The sequence below is a fragment of the Mustela lutreola genome, chromosome 7 (assembly GCF_030435805.1).
Source record: "Mustela lutreola isolate mMusLut2 chromosome 7, mMusLut2.pri, whole genome shotgun sequence".
NCBI classification, from domain to species: Eukaryota; Metazoa; Chordata; class Mammalia; order Carnivora; family Mustelidae; genus Mustela; species Mustela lutreola.
The window spans coordinates 32,029,068-32,043,834 of NC_081296.1; the positions used below are offsets into that span (position 1 = coordinate 32,029,068).

The following is a 14,767-nucleotide window of genomic DNA, read 5'->3' on the forward strand; positions in this document are numbered from 1 at the left end:
CCAGCATGTCTGTGAGAGGCCACTTGCTGGTGCTGGAGTTTTGGTCTTAGGAGCAGGCTTCAGGTTTGGCACACCTCTTGGGGTTACACTGGTGCTCTCAGGAAATAAAAGCTGAGGAGTCTACTTTGCATTCTCTCTCTGCCTCACTACAGCTCACTGGTATCTACAGAAAAGGAGCTGGCACATCTGGAGGCCTATTTTTTGGTGGCTGCCACTCAGAGGACACATCCAGATTGCCTGGCGCTGGGGTCTAATGGGACTTATGCTTGTGCTGCCACAGAACTGCGAATATTTGCATTCTTTAAATGCTGCTGCCTGAGAGTTGAGCTTCTAGTCAGCCTGAATCTAGGTGTTGACTGAGACCTTCCTTTTTCAGACACCAACTGGTCTTGGTACACCTGAACTACTCAGAAATATTAAAAATGAAATAGGCTGCTTAGACAAGCACAGGTTTTAGAGATAACCAAAAACTAAGGTAGGGTTGAATGAGAAGTTTCATCTCCTCCACAAGGCTAACACTTCAATATTGGGACACATCGTTGTTTCTTCTAATGCATAAAAACCAACACAAATAGTCATGCAAAATGAAGAAATAAAGGAATATGTTACAAATGAAAAACAAGACAAAACCCAGGGCAGGGGGGGGGGGAATAGAATGGAAATCGAGTTCAATGTAATGGTCAGAAAGATGCTTACGGAACTCAGGAGAGGAATAAATGAACACAGTAAGACTTTCAGCAAAGAGATAGAAAATATAAGAAGGTTCCAAACAGAAGCCACATTACTGAGGAGTACAGTAACTGAAATTTAAAAATACACTAGGGGGACTCAACAGCAGACTAACCAAAGCAGAGAAAAGAATCAGTGAAACAAAGACAGGATCTCACCCTAATCAGAGTAGCAAGAAAAGGAAAATGGAAAAAAAGGAAAGACAGCTTAAGAGGTTTATGGGATATTAAGTGTACTAACAGTCACATTAAAGGGATCTGAGAAGAAGAGAGAGAGAAGGGGACAAAAATGTATTTGAAGAAATAATGCCTGAAAATTTGCCTGATATGTGGAAAAAAACAAACATCTTGATCTAGAAATCCCAGAGAGTTCCAAATAAGGTGATTCTGAGGATACCCACACCAAGACATATGATAATTATTTTTGTCAAAAGTTAAAGACAAGGAAAGAATCTTAAAAGAAGCAAGAGGGGGGGAAAAAAGTTTTTATGTACAAGGGAACCCAAATCAGACTATCAGCAAATTTTTAAGCAGAAACTTTACAAGCCAGAAGGGATGGCATGATTATGTTCAAAGGGCTGAAGAAAGAAAAAAATTCAACTAAGAATACTCTACCCAGAAGCGTTATCACTCAGAATTAGAGGAGAAATAGTTTTCCGGATTAACCAAAAGCTAAAGAAGTTTATCACCACTAAACCAGCTTTAGAAGAAAAGTTAAAGGACCATCTTTAAGCTGAAAAAGAAAGGACACTAATTATCAACAAGAAAACATATGAAAGTATAAATTGACTTGTAAATGTATATTTCCTTTACTTCATTTACTTTACTATATTTAGTAAAAGTAGTGGATTAACCACTTATAAAGCTAGTATGAAGATTAAAAGACAAAAGTAGTAAAATAAGTAAAATATGACATTGAAAATGTAAAATATGGAGCCTATAGGGTTTTAGAATGCATTCACACTTAAGTTGTTATCAATTCAAAACAGATTGTTATAAATATGAATTGTTATATGTAAGCTTCATGTTAACCAACAAGCAAAAACTTAGATACACAAAAAATAATGAAGAAGGAATCTGAATGTACCACTAAAGAAAGTCATTTAACCACAAAGAAAGAGCTTAAGATAAGAAAGGAACAGAAGAATTATAAAACAGCTTAAAAACAGTTAACAAAGTAGCAATAAAAATATACCTACAAATAATTATCTTAAATATAAATGGAATAAATTCTCCAGTCAAAAGACACAGGGTGATTGAATAGATAAAATACAAAGAAACAAACAAATAAAAACCCAAGATCCATCCTTATGCTGCTTACAAGACACACATTTGAGATTTAAGGACACACAGAGACTAAAATGGAAGGTATAGAAAGAGATGTTACATGTAAATGGAAACAAAGAGAAAGTTGGGATATCTATAGCAATATCAGATAAAATCAACCTTAAAACATTCTGTAATAGACAAAGAAAGGCATTACTTCATGATAAAGGGTTCAATCCATAGAGAATATAAAATATGTAACATATAATACATATAACATGTGTACTTGCATAGATATTGATGCACCCAACAAGGGAACATCTAAACACATGAAGTAATACAAACATACCCAAAGGAAGAAAACTACAAAATCCAATAATAGCAGGGGACTTTAACATCTCACTTACATCAATGGATAGATCAAGCAGACAGAAAGTCGATAAGGAAACATAGGCTTTAAACAACAGGTTAGACCATATGGACTTAACAGATATTTACAGAACATTCCATCCAAAAGCAACAGAACACACATTCTTCTCAAGTGTATATGGGACATTCTCCAGGACAGATTATGTGTTAGGCAAAAAACCAAGTCTTAACGAATTTAAGACTGAAATCACATCAAGTGTCTTTTCCAACCATGATGGTATGAAATCAGGAACCAATTACAAGAAGGAAACTGAAAAATTCACACATATGAGGAGAGTAAATAATATGCTACTGAACAACTAATGGGTCAAAGAAATAAAATATTACCTCAAGATAAATGAAAATGGAAATATAAGATATCAAAATTAATGGGTTAGAGCAAAAGCAATTTTAAGAGGGAAGTTCAGAGCCACAGATAACTATATTAAGAAACAAGAAAAACTCAAATAAACAATCCAATCATATCTGAAGGAAAAACAACAACTACTACTACTACAAAAAATGCATTCTAAAGTTAGTAGAAGAAAGGAAATAGCAAAGATCAAAGCAGAAATTAAGGAAAAAGAGACTAAAAAGACAATAGAAAAGATCAATAAAACCAGACTTGGCTCTTTAAGAGATAAACCAAATGACAAAACTTTAGCTACAGTCACCAAGAAAAAAGAGATGGCTCAAATAAATGAAACCAGAAATGAAAGTAGAAACTTTACAACTCATACCACAAAAACGCAAAGGATCATAAAAGATTACTATGAACAATTATACATCAAATTGGGAAACTAGAAGAAATTGATAAATGTAAAAAAAAAAAAAAAATACAACCTTCCAAGACTGAATAATGAAGAAATAAAATACTCAAAAAACCCACCATTACTAGTAAGGATATTGGATATTAATAATAATAATAGTCCAGGACCAATCAGCTTCACTTGATTTCTACCAAAAATTCAAAGAGTTAATACCAATCTTTCTTAAACCTTTTCAAAAAAATACAAGGGAAGCAAACACACCCAAACTTATTTTTGAGGCCAGAATTACCCTGATACCAAAACAATAAAGAACACAAAAAAGGGTCAATATCCCTGATGAATATAGGTGAAAAAAATCATCAAAAAATACTAGCAAATCAAATTTAACAATACATTATAATGATCATACACCATGATCAAATGAGATTTATTCCGTATTTGTAAGGACAGATCAAAATCTACAAATCAATCCATCAATGTGATGTACCACATTAAGAAAATGAGAAATAATTATCTAAAGATGCAGAAATAGCATTTGACAAAATTCAACATTCATTTATGATAAAAAACTCTCACCAGAGTGACTATAAAGAGGAATTTCCTCAACATAATAAAGGTCATATATATCAAGTCCAGTACTAACATAATACTCAACAATAAAATGCTGAAACCTTTTCCTCCATGATCAGGAAAAAGACAAGTATACCTAGTCTCACCAATTTTATTCAACATAGTATTGGAAGTCCTAGCCATAACAAATAGTAAAGAAAAATAAATAAAAGGCATCCATCAAAAAAAAGAAAAACAAACAAAAAAACAAAAAATGAAATCTTGCCATTTGCAATGACATGGAGGGAACTAGAGGGTATTATGCTAAGTGAAGTAAGTCAATCAGAGAAAGACAAGTATCCTATGATCTCACCAATATGAAGAATTTGAGAAACAAGACAGGATCATAGGGGAAGGGAGGGAAAAATGAAACAAGATGAAACCAGAGAGGGAGACAAAGCATACGAGACTCTTAATCTCCGGGGACAAACTGAGGGTTTCTGGAGGGGATGGGGAAAGGAGGGAGAGGGTGGCTGGTGATGGACACTGGGGAGGGTATGTGCTATGGTGAGCGCTGTGAAGTGTGTAAGACTGATGAATTACAGACCTGTACCCCTGAAGCAAATAATACATTCTATGTTAATAAAAAAGGCATCCAAATTACAAAAGAAGTAAAACTCACTATTTGCAGACAATGTAATACTATATATAGAAAACCTTAAAAACTTTACGAAAAAAAAAACAAACAAACCCAGAATTAATGAATAAATTCAGCAAAGTTACAGGACAAAAACAACATACAGAAATGAGTTACATTTCTATACACTTATAATGAGCTATCAGAAAGAGAAGTTTGTTTTTTATATCCCATCTACAGTCACATCAAAAAGAATAAAATACCTAGGAATAAATTTAAACAAGGAGATTAAAAAACCTGTACACTGAAAACTATGACACTCATGAAAGTAATTGAAAGCACAAATAAATGGAAAGATGTCCTATGCTTATGGATTGGAAGAATTAATATTGTTAAAATGTCCATAGTATCCAAAGTAATCTTGAGGATAGATTCAATGCAATCCCTATCAAAAGTCCAATGGAATTTTACACAGAATTGAAGGAAACAATGCTAATATTTGTATGGAACCACAAAGAGTTTAAGTAGCCTAAACAATCTTGAAAAAGAAAAACAAAGCTGGAGATATCACACACCCTGATTTCAAATTACATTTCGGAGTTATATATTCAAATCAGACATTGGCATACAAACAGACACATATATTGGTGGAACAGACGAGACAACCCACAAATAAACCCATGCATTTGTGGTCAACTAATTAATGGCAAAGCATCCAAAAATAAGGGAGAAAGGAGAGTTTCTTCAATAAATGGTCTTGGGGAAACTGGACAGCAATATCCAGAAGAATGAAATTGAAAAAATGTATTCATACACAAAAATTAACTCAAAATGGATTAAACAATTAAATGTAAGACTTGAAACCATAAAATTTCTAAAAGAAACACAGGTAGTAAATTCGTTGATATTAGCCCTTGTTATGAGTTTTAGGATTTGCACAAAAACAAAACCAATAAACATGAAAATAAACAAGTGGGTCCATATCAAACTAAAAGTCTTCTTCAGAGCAGAGAAAACCATCAACAAAATGAAAATGCGACCTCCCAGATGGGAGAAGATATTTGCAAATCATATATCCAATAAGTTAATAATATCCAAAAGATATGAAGAACTCATGCTAATCTATAGCAAAACATCTAATTTAAAAGTAGGCAGATGATCTAATTTAAAACAGATTTTTTTTTTCCCCAAAGAAGACATACAAAAGGCCCACAGGAACATGGAAACATGCTCAACATCACTAATCATCAGAAAAATGCAAATCAAAACCACAATGAGATAGCACCTCACACTTATTAGAATGGTTATTATCAAAAAGACAAAAAGGTAGGATAACAAGTTATTTTGAGGATAGAGAGATAAAGGATCCCTGTGCACTGCTGGTAAGAATATAAATTGGTGGAGTCACTGTGGAAAGCAGTATGGAGTTCCTCAAGAAATTAAAAATAGAACTACCATACCCAGCAATTCCACTTCTGAGTATTTATCTAAGAAAACAACAAGACTAACTCCAAAAGAGAACTGCACCCCCATGTTCATTCCAGCATTATTTACAATAGCCAAGATATGGAAATAAACAAAGTGTCCATCAACAATTGAATGGATAAAGAATATATATATATATAATAAATAAAAAATATATGTGATATCTTAATGATATGATACAATAATATCCATATATATGGATAAGGAAAAATATATATCACATATATGTAAAAATATAAAAATTATATATATATATATATATATATATATATATATATATATATAATTTGGCCTTAAAGAAGAATGATATCAGGGCATCTGGGTGGCTCAGTGGGTTAAAGCCTCTGCCTTTGGCTCAGGTCATGGTCCAGGGTCTTGGGATCAAGCCCCACATTGCACTCTCTGCTCAGCAGGGATCCTGCTTCCTCCTCTCTCTCTCTCTGCCTGCCTCTCTGCCTACTTGTGATCTGCCAAATAAATAAATAAAATCTTTTTAAAAAAATGTTATCTTGTCATTTGCAATGGGATGGGTGAAAAGGGTAATGTATCTTCTCTTCTTTATGATTTTTTTAAAAACATTTTCTCCTCTTGCCTACCTTATCATATAATACAGTATATAATACATATAATCACATAAACTATGTGTTAATCGATTGCCAGTGCTATCAGTACAGCTTCCAGTCAACAGTAGGTTACTAATCGTTAATTTCCAAGTAAACTTTTGACTGCATGGAAGGTTAGCACCCCAACACTGTGTTGTTCAAGCGTCAACTGTATTACTTTTTCTATAGACATTAATTAAACTTTCTAATCAAAAGCAGAGATAGAATAGATGAAAACATGATCCAACTATACTCTAGCTACAAGGGACTCATTTTTTATTCAAAGACACAAATAGTTGAAAATGAAAGGATGGAAAAAGACATTCTATGCAAATAGTAACCAAAAGAGAGCTGAGGTGGCTATAGTAACTTTAGAAAAAAATATACTTTAAATTTAAAAAAAAGTTACAAAAGACAAACAAGGTCACTATATATTAATACAAAGTTAAATAAAACAAGAAGATAAAATAAATTTAAACATTTATGAACCTAATAACAGATCCTCAAAGTATAAAAAGAAAAATTGATAAGGCACCTGGGTGTTTCAGTCAGTTAAGCGGCTGCCTTCAGCTCCTGGGATTGAGTGCTGCATCAGGCTACCTGCTCAGTAGAGAATCTGCTTCTCCCTCTCACTCTGCCTGCTTCTCTGCCTACTTATGCTCTCTATCTCTTATCGGATAAATAAATAAAATCTTAAAACAAAGAAAAAGAAAAAGAAATTGATAGTATTGTAAAAGAAAAAAAAAAAACAGTTCTTCAATAAGAATTGGAGATTCCAATACCTGCTTTCAATAATAGATGAAACAACTAGATGTTGGAAAGAAAAAATTTTTCTCAAAACTTTAAGATTCCTCTAGCTAGTCTAATAATTAAATTGACTAAATTAAATTGATTAAATTAAATTAAATTAAATGGGACAGATTAATAGGAGGAAAAAGCAAAGCTTAATTACATACACACAGGGAACTAACAGTGAAATTGAGACCCAAACAAATAACCAAGGCCAATAGTTTTTATCCTTTTTAGACAGAGATAATAAACTTGTGAGAAGTTGACGGGAAAAAAATAAACTTAAGTCTAGGAGCTTCAATTAGTAAGGAATTCTAAATAGAATTTGGGTTGAGGTAGTAAATTATTAGAAAAGTACCTAGGGTTGTTTATACAGCCTTCTTAGCTCTATCTATGGTGATAGGGATGTCCCTTTACCTCCTGGCACATGGAGGGTATCTTTCACATGGGAGATTTATTTCCTGCTATCTGGAGACAGAGGCAGGAGAGTCAGAGTATTCTTCTTGTACTGGCTTTTTCTTATGTAACTTTTAATTCAAAATAATCAATTTGCCAAAGTGGGTCATTTTGGGCAGCCTGCCCTTGGCCTCTACATGGACAGCAGATAAGTAAAAAATAGAGGACTTAACATCATAAATCAACTAAATTAAAGAGCAATATACAGAACACTCTACCCAACAACAGATTGTCTCCTGTATACGGGGCATTTTCCAGGATAGACCACGAATCAAGGTAGGCCATAAATCCAGTCTCAGTAGATTTTTTTTAAAAGATAGATATCATAAAAAGTATCTTATCTGACCACAACTGGATGAAATTAGAAATCAATAATAGAAGGAAAAATTAGAAAAGCAAGATTTGTGTGGAAATTAAACAACATAGCTTAAAACAACCAATGGTTAAAAAATAAATAACAATGAAATTGAAAAAAATTGAAGAAAAAGTAAAATGGAAACACAATATCTCTAAAATATATGGGATGCAATGAAAATAATACTGACATGAAAACTGATAGATCTAAACACTTATTTTAAAGGCCAAGAAAGATCTCAAATCCATATGTTAGTTTCACAGCTTGAGAAACTTGAAGAACATACTACATACAAAGCCAGTAGAAGAAAAGAAGAGCAGAGCAGAGATAAGTGACACAGAAAACAGAAAAACAGAAAAAAATCAATACCACCAAAAGGTGACTCTTTGAAAAGATTAACAAATTTGATGAACTTTTAGTTACACAGATTGTTAAAAAGTAGAAAGAGGGAGAACTTAAATTAGTAAAATCAGAAATGAAATGTAGACATTACTACCAATTTAAAGAAATAAAAATGATTATAAGAAGGCAGTACAAACTATTGTATATCAACAAGTGGATAACTAAATGAATTTTCAAATGCTTAGAAACACAAAATATACTGAGACTGAATCACAAGAAATAGAAAATCTGAATAGATCTATAACTAGTATGGAGATCAAATCAGAAATTGAAAACTTCTTAAAAAAAACAAACAAACAAACAACCTCAGGATCAGATAGTTACTCTGGTAAATTTTAACAACACTTAAAGAATAAACGATCCTTTCCAAAATGTTCCAGAAAGCTGAAGAGGAAGGAATACTTTCTAACTCATTCTGTGAAGCAAGCTTTACCTTAATACCAAAACCAGATAAAATCCCTAAAAGAAATTAAACTATAGACCAGTATCTCTTATGAATATTCATGCAAAAAATCTGAACAATACACTAACAAGCTAAATTCAGGTGCATATTAAAAATAATTATATACAACGACCAAGTGGGATTTATTCCTGGAATGCAAAGATGGTTGACATCAATCAATGCAGTACACTAAATTATCAGAATGCATAAAACAACAACAACAACAACAAAAACCCCTATTGGTCATCTCAATTGATATAGAAAAAGCAGTTGACAAAATTCAACAACTTTTCATGATAAAAATACTCGACAAATTAGGAATAGACAGAAACTACCGCAACAAAAAATGGCCATATATGAAAAACCCAGTTAACATCTAAAGACTAAAACTCTTTCTCTAAGATTAGAAACAGAACAATGATATTCACTTTTGCCCCTTCTTTTCAATATAGTATTGAAAATTATAGACAGAGAAATTAGACAAGAAAAATAAACAAAAGGCATCTAATTGGAAAGGAAGAAGTAAAATTATCTCTGTTCACAGATGATATCATCTTATATTAGAAACACTAAAGGTCACACACACACACACACACACACACAGATAAATTGACAATAAAATTCAGCAGAGTTGCAGGACATAAAAATCAACAGTCCAAAATCAGTTACATTTTCATACACTAATAATGAAAAATCTGAAAAGGAAATTTTAAAAATTCCACTTACAATCATAGCAAAAATAATAAAATAGTTAGGAATTAACCTAACCAAGGATATGAAAGACTAGAATGAACACTACAAAATATAGCTGAAATTACAGAAGACTTTTATCAATGGAGAAACATTTCCTAGTCAATGATTGGAAGACTTAATATTGTTATGATGTCAATTCTACACAAAGGGATATGCGTATTTTTTAAAGATTTTATTTATCTATTATTTGAGAGAGGGAATGAGAGAGATCATCAGGAGACACAGACTCCCGGTCAAGCAGGGAGCCCAATGTGGGACTCGATCCCAGGTCTCCAGGATCATGACCTGAGCAGAAGGCAGTCGCCACCCAGGCACCGAAGGGATACGCAGATTTAATGTAAACCTTATCAAAATTCCAATGACATTATTTTATAGAAACCAAAAAAACATTTTCTCAAATTCACATGAATCTCAAAGAACACTGAATAGCTGAAAAAGTCTTGAGAAAGAAGAATGAAGCTGGAAGACTCACACTGGTTTGTGAACTTACAACAGAGCCACAATAAACAAAAAAGTGTGGTATAGGCATTAAAAAAATAATAATAAGCCCAGAAATAAATCCCTGCATATATGGTCAAGTGACTTACCAAAGTGTGCCAAGACCATTCAGTGACAGACAAAAGTAGTCTTTTCCACAAAGGGTGCTTGGAAAACTGAACATTCACATGCAAAGGAATGACTTTGAAACTTCACCTAACTATATGCGAATATGAACTCAGCATATGTCAAAGCTAAAACTATCAGACTTGAAGAGAACAACATAGAAGAAAGTTGCATGAGTTTGAATTTGACATTGATTACTTGGATATGACACCAAAATCAGCCAAAAAAAAAAAAAATAGACAAATTGATCGTCATTAAAATTTAAAATTTTATGCATCAAAGGCCACTATCAACTCAGTAGAGAAGCAACATAAATAATAAGAGAAAGTATTTTCAAATTATATATATGTTAAGGTGTTAATATCCAGAATATATATTTAAAAAACCCTATCGTTCAAAAATGGAAAAAAAAGAAACAACCCATTTCAAAACTGGTCCAATTTCTTTAAGAAAGTATACAAATGTCCAGTAAGCACATGATGTGATGCTCAGCATTACTAATCATTAGAGAAATGCAAATCAAAACAACAGTGGCTATTATAAAAACAAAACAATTGTAGCTGGGTACTATAAAAACAACAAAAACAGAAAATAGGTATTGTTGAGGAAGTGGAGAACTTGGAACTCTTGCTCTTAGGAACGCAGAATACTGAAGTCACTGTGGAAAGCAGTAGGCCGGTTCCTCAGAAAATTAAACATATAAAAAAATTAAACATATAATTACCCTATGATCCAAAAATTCTACTTCTGGTTATACACAGAAAAGAACTGGAAGCAGGGGCTTGAGCAGGTATTTGTATACCAATGCTCATAGAAACATTATTCAGAGTTGTTAATAGGTGAAACAACCCAAATGTCCACAGATACATGAATGCATAAACAAATTTTGGCATATACATAAAATGGAATGTTATTCTACCTTAAAAAGGAATAAAATACTAATCACATGCTATAACATGTATGAACCTTGGAAATATTATGATAAGTAAAACAAGACAGACAAAAAGGGAGAATTATTATATGATTCTACTGATATGAGATACCTAGAACAGTCAAATCTTTTAGTGTCAGAATTATACGCTTAAACAAGGTTAAGCGTAATTTTATATTAGGCATACCTTACTACAATTAAAAAAGATAATTCATTGTTAATGAAAAAGACAACTGAGTCACAACCTATGTGGAAGTAACGTGTGACAACAGCAAAAACAACAGAAAAAAAAAGAAGTATATTATAAGATTCATATACCATACATGAAATGGCATAATGTTAATTAAAGGTAGACTATGTAATACTTTAAAGGTATCTATTTTAAACTCTAGGACAACTAGTAAAAACAAAATAAAATAGATATAACAAGTAATACAGAGAAAAATGAAATCAGAATAGAAAATTGTAAGTCTTTTTAAAAACCTCAATTGCTTCAATTGCCAAGTAATGTAAGTGAAGGAGTCAGGCTAAATGTAAAAATAAATAGACTACATTGTTCTAAGAAGCCCATTCCCAAAATAAGTGGAGTGGGGTAGGGCAAAAGGACAGAAATGAATTGTTAAATCTGCTTTCAATTTTTTTCTCTTTTAAGAAAAGCCAAAGATCTCGAGTATTTTCTCACTCATTTCTTTGCTTACTTATTTATTTATGTGAAACCTGGTTTTTTTTTTTTTTTTTTTTTATATACATATATTTTTATCCCCAGGTCTGTGAATCCTGGTTTTTAATTGTTTTCTCTAATTTATTTTAAAACAGTACTGGCTAATTAAAACATGGTCATAGTTTATATGTAGCCTTCAGATGACTACTATGGGAGTTCTAATTTAAATAAGGTGAGTGCTCTATTTGGCAGCACATATACTAAAATTGGAATGATATGAAGAAGATTAGCATTGCCCCTACACAACAATGACACACAAATTCATGAAGTGTTCCATATTTAAGAATGAATGAATGAAATGAAAATAAAAGAAATAAATGATGAATTAAAAATACAGAGTATGCTTTCTGTGGATGGAGCATTTTTTACATAGCACACCCCGTACCTTCTACCCTTGTTCCTTTGTTCTGTCTACCCTTGTTCTTTTGCTTTTTCTGATATTTTCTGTCAAATACTCTTTCAGAGTCCAAATCAAGTGCCATCTTTCCCTGGAATTTTTCTTCCTCTTCTAGTCAAACTTGAGCTTTTGGTTTTCTTAACAATCAAGACTGACTTGTCTCTGTTTGGGCAAAGCACTTAAAAATCTGCTTTGAATACCCAAGAATCAACTTATTGTTCCATTAATGAAATAATTCAAACGTCTATTAAAGTCCCAGCATGGGCTGACACTGTGATGTTCTTACCTGCTTTTAGCCTGGATTTTCCTCCTCCCAACACTTTTTCTCTATACAGTTTGCCAAGGTGAATCTCTTCTAGAATTATGTCCTTCCCCATCCAACAAAACTATTCAGTAGCTCCTTCTTATTTGCAGGAGGAAGTTAACTTCTCCCCATTTCCTGTCTTCTTGTACCTGGTCCCAGTACATCTGCCTCATCTTACCTCTTGCTTTCTTTCCCCTGATTCTTCATAAATACAAAATTAACTAGAGTCCCACAAAATTGCCTTATTCTGTGCAAGTTAGCTCTTAGCTTAGGACATCCTCCACTCAACTTGTCAAGCTCTGCTTCCTCATGGTGATATTGGTTCTCCATTTCAGCCATCTCTACTACATCTGCCCACATGAACAGAGCCTCCCTTCTCAGTCTCTGCTTAGGATGGCATAGAGGGGGTGTTATTGGGGCAAGTGCTCCACCCATTGCCCAGTTTCCCATGTTCAACTATTTTAGGCTCTCACACTGGAAACTCATTCTTAATGAGACTGGTTAACCCTGAGGTTATGTGGAACTGGGGTGCCCTCTACTGCTTTCCAGAACTGTAACTATTTTGCTTTATGTCTTTCAATAAAAGGGAAAATGCTAATGGAACAAATGGGAATTCAGCTGATAGACTGTTATTTCTCAGGGTAAACACTGAATTCTGTATCAAAACAAATAAGCACTATTAAAATGGTAATAAGTATTCCTCTACATACAAGTTTCTATATAATTTTGATATGTCATTATTTCACTATCCCCATAGGTCCATCTAACCTAAGGCTCGGTTATATGTTCATAAAAATTAAGAAAAGAGACTGGGTTATCATGTCATCATACGGAAGAGGTAAGTATCTAAGCCACAAGCTTAAATAAATTTAAAAGATTAGATTTTTTAAGATAATTTCCACTATGTTCCATATGTTCAATATGAACTGAAATTAAACTAATAGAAAGCTTACCCAAAACATAGATATTTTTTAAATTGATTCATTAAAAGAACATAAATTCACTTATAGTGGATATTTCATTACTTATCAATGATATCTTGATAAGGTGTTATTGTGAAGATTTAATGTCCATAACTCTCACTAATCCCAAAGTAATCTCTGAGTTCTCCACATTTTCTTTTCTTGCAAAAATTTCTGACTGACTTTGTTTCATAATCTGGAAAGCTTTAAATTCACTAGTTATTTGAACTCTTTCATTTGTCTTATGCTGTTTAATCCTGAAAGAAAATTAGCTGTCACAGGTATACCTAAATTTAGAATTCTAAGACCTAAAAGGTGAAAATTATATTAAGTTGATTCTGATTGTTTTTAATGATTTTTACTGTCAACAAGACTATCTCAGTGATAGGCCTTTTGAAAAATTAGAAAATGAAGAAATGTATGTGTTCAAGTTAATCAGTTTAGAATCAGAAAAACCTTTCAAATGAACATCTCATCTAATTTGTACCACTAAAATCAGAATTATTTAATATTGTGGTAAATGTATATCCAGAGTAACACCTCCCGTATATTTGTAACATTTCATACATTTTTTTATGTCTTGTTCAGAAATATATTTAAAATTACTCATTTTTGGAGAAACTCAGAATTTTTGAAATATGCAAAAGTATCAGCAGATAACTTAGATTTGGAACACCTGGTATTGGGCACAACTGAAGAATAAAGTAATTTCACACACTGAAAGATTAAAGATCCTTTCTGCAGCAGAGTTAGAGACTTGTCTTTTCTCACAATCATTCTGTTAAAAGTGACTATTAACAATGCAGTGTCACAAAAGCTGTGGAACAGTAGTATAAAGCTCATCATTTTCTTGGTGGTTTAACTTTAAATCTTGATCATTTTCTCCCAGATGTTTTCATAGTCAAGAGGCATCTACCTCCTGAGGTACTGGGCTTGCTTTTTGCATCCATCTTATTTGTGCTGCTTGGACCCTATTTCCTTCCAGTTGTCTTTAGTGCCACCTCGCAGGGTCTGTACCACTGAGACAGAGACAGACATAACTCAACAACCCCAGTACTGAAACCCAGGTATGCATGGGTACCAGCGGCAGTGCAGTACACCAATATCCCGGGTCCCCGGAGCTTTCCCGTTGCTTAACCCCAGAGCTGCTCTCAGGTCTTCAGACCCACAACCCTTGCTATAGACACGGTTTGTTGTTGTTGTTGTT

General features: G+C 33.0%; 1 non-coding gene across 1 annotated transcript; it reads left to right on the plus strand.

Moving 5' to 3' along the window:
- The first annotated feature begins 12,073 nt into the window (after positions 1-12,073).
- Positions 12,074-12,180, plus strand: LOC131837397 (U6 spliceosomal RNA). Its single transcript, XR_009356010.1, has one exon. It is a non-coding gene; the product is annotated as a U6 spliceosomal RNA (small nuclear RNA).
- The last annotated feature ends 2,587 nt before the right edge of the window (positions 12,181-14,767 follow it).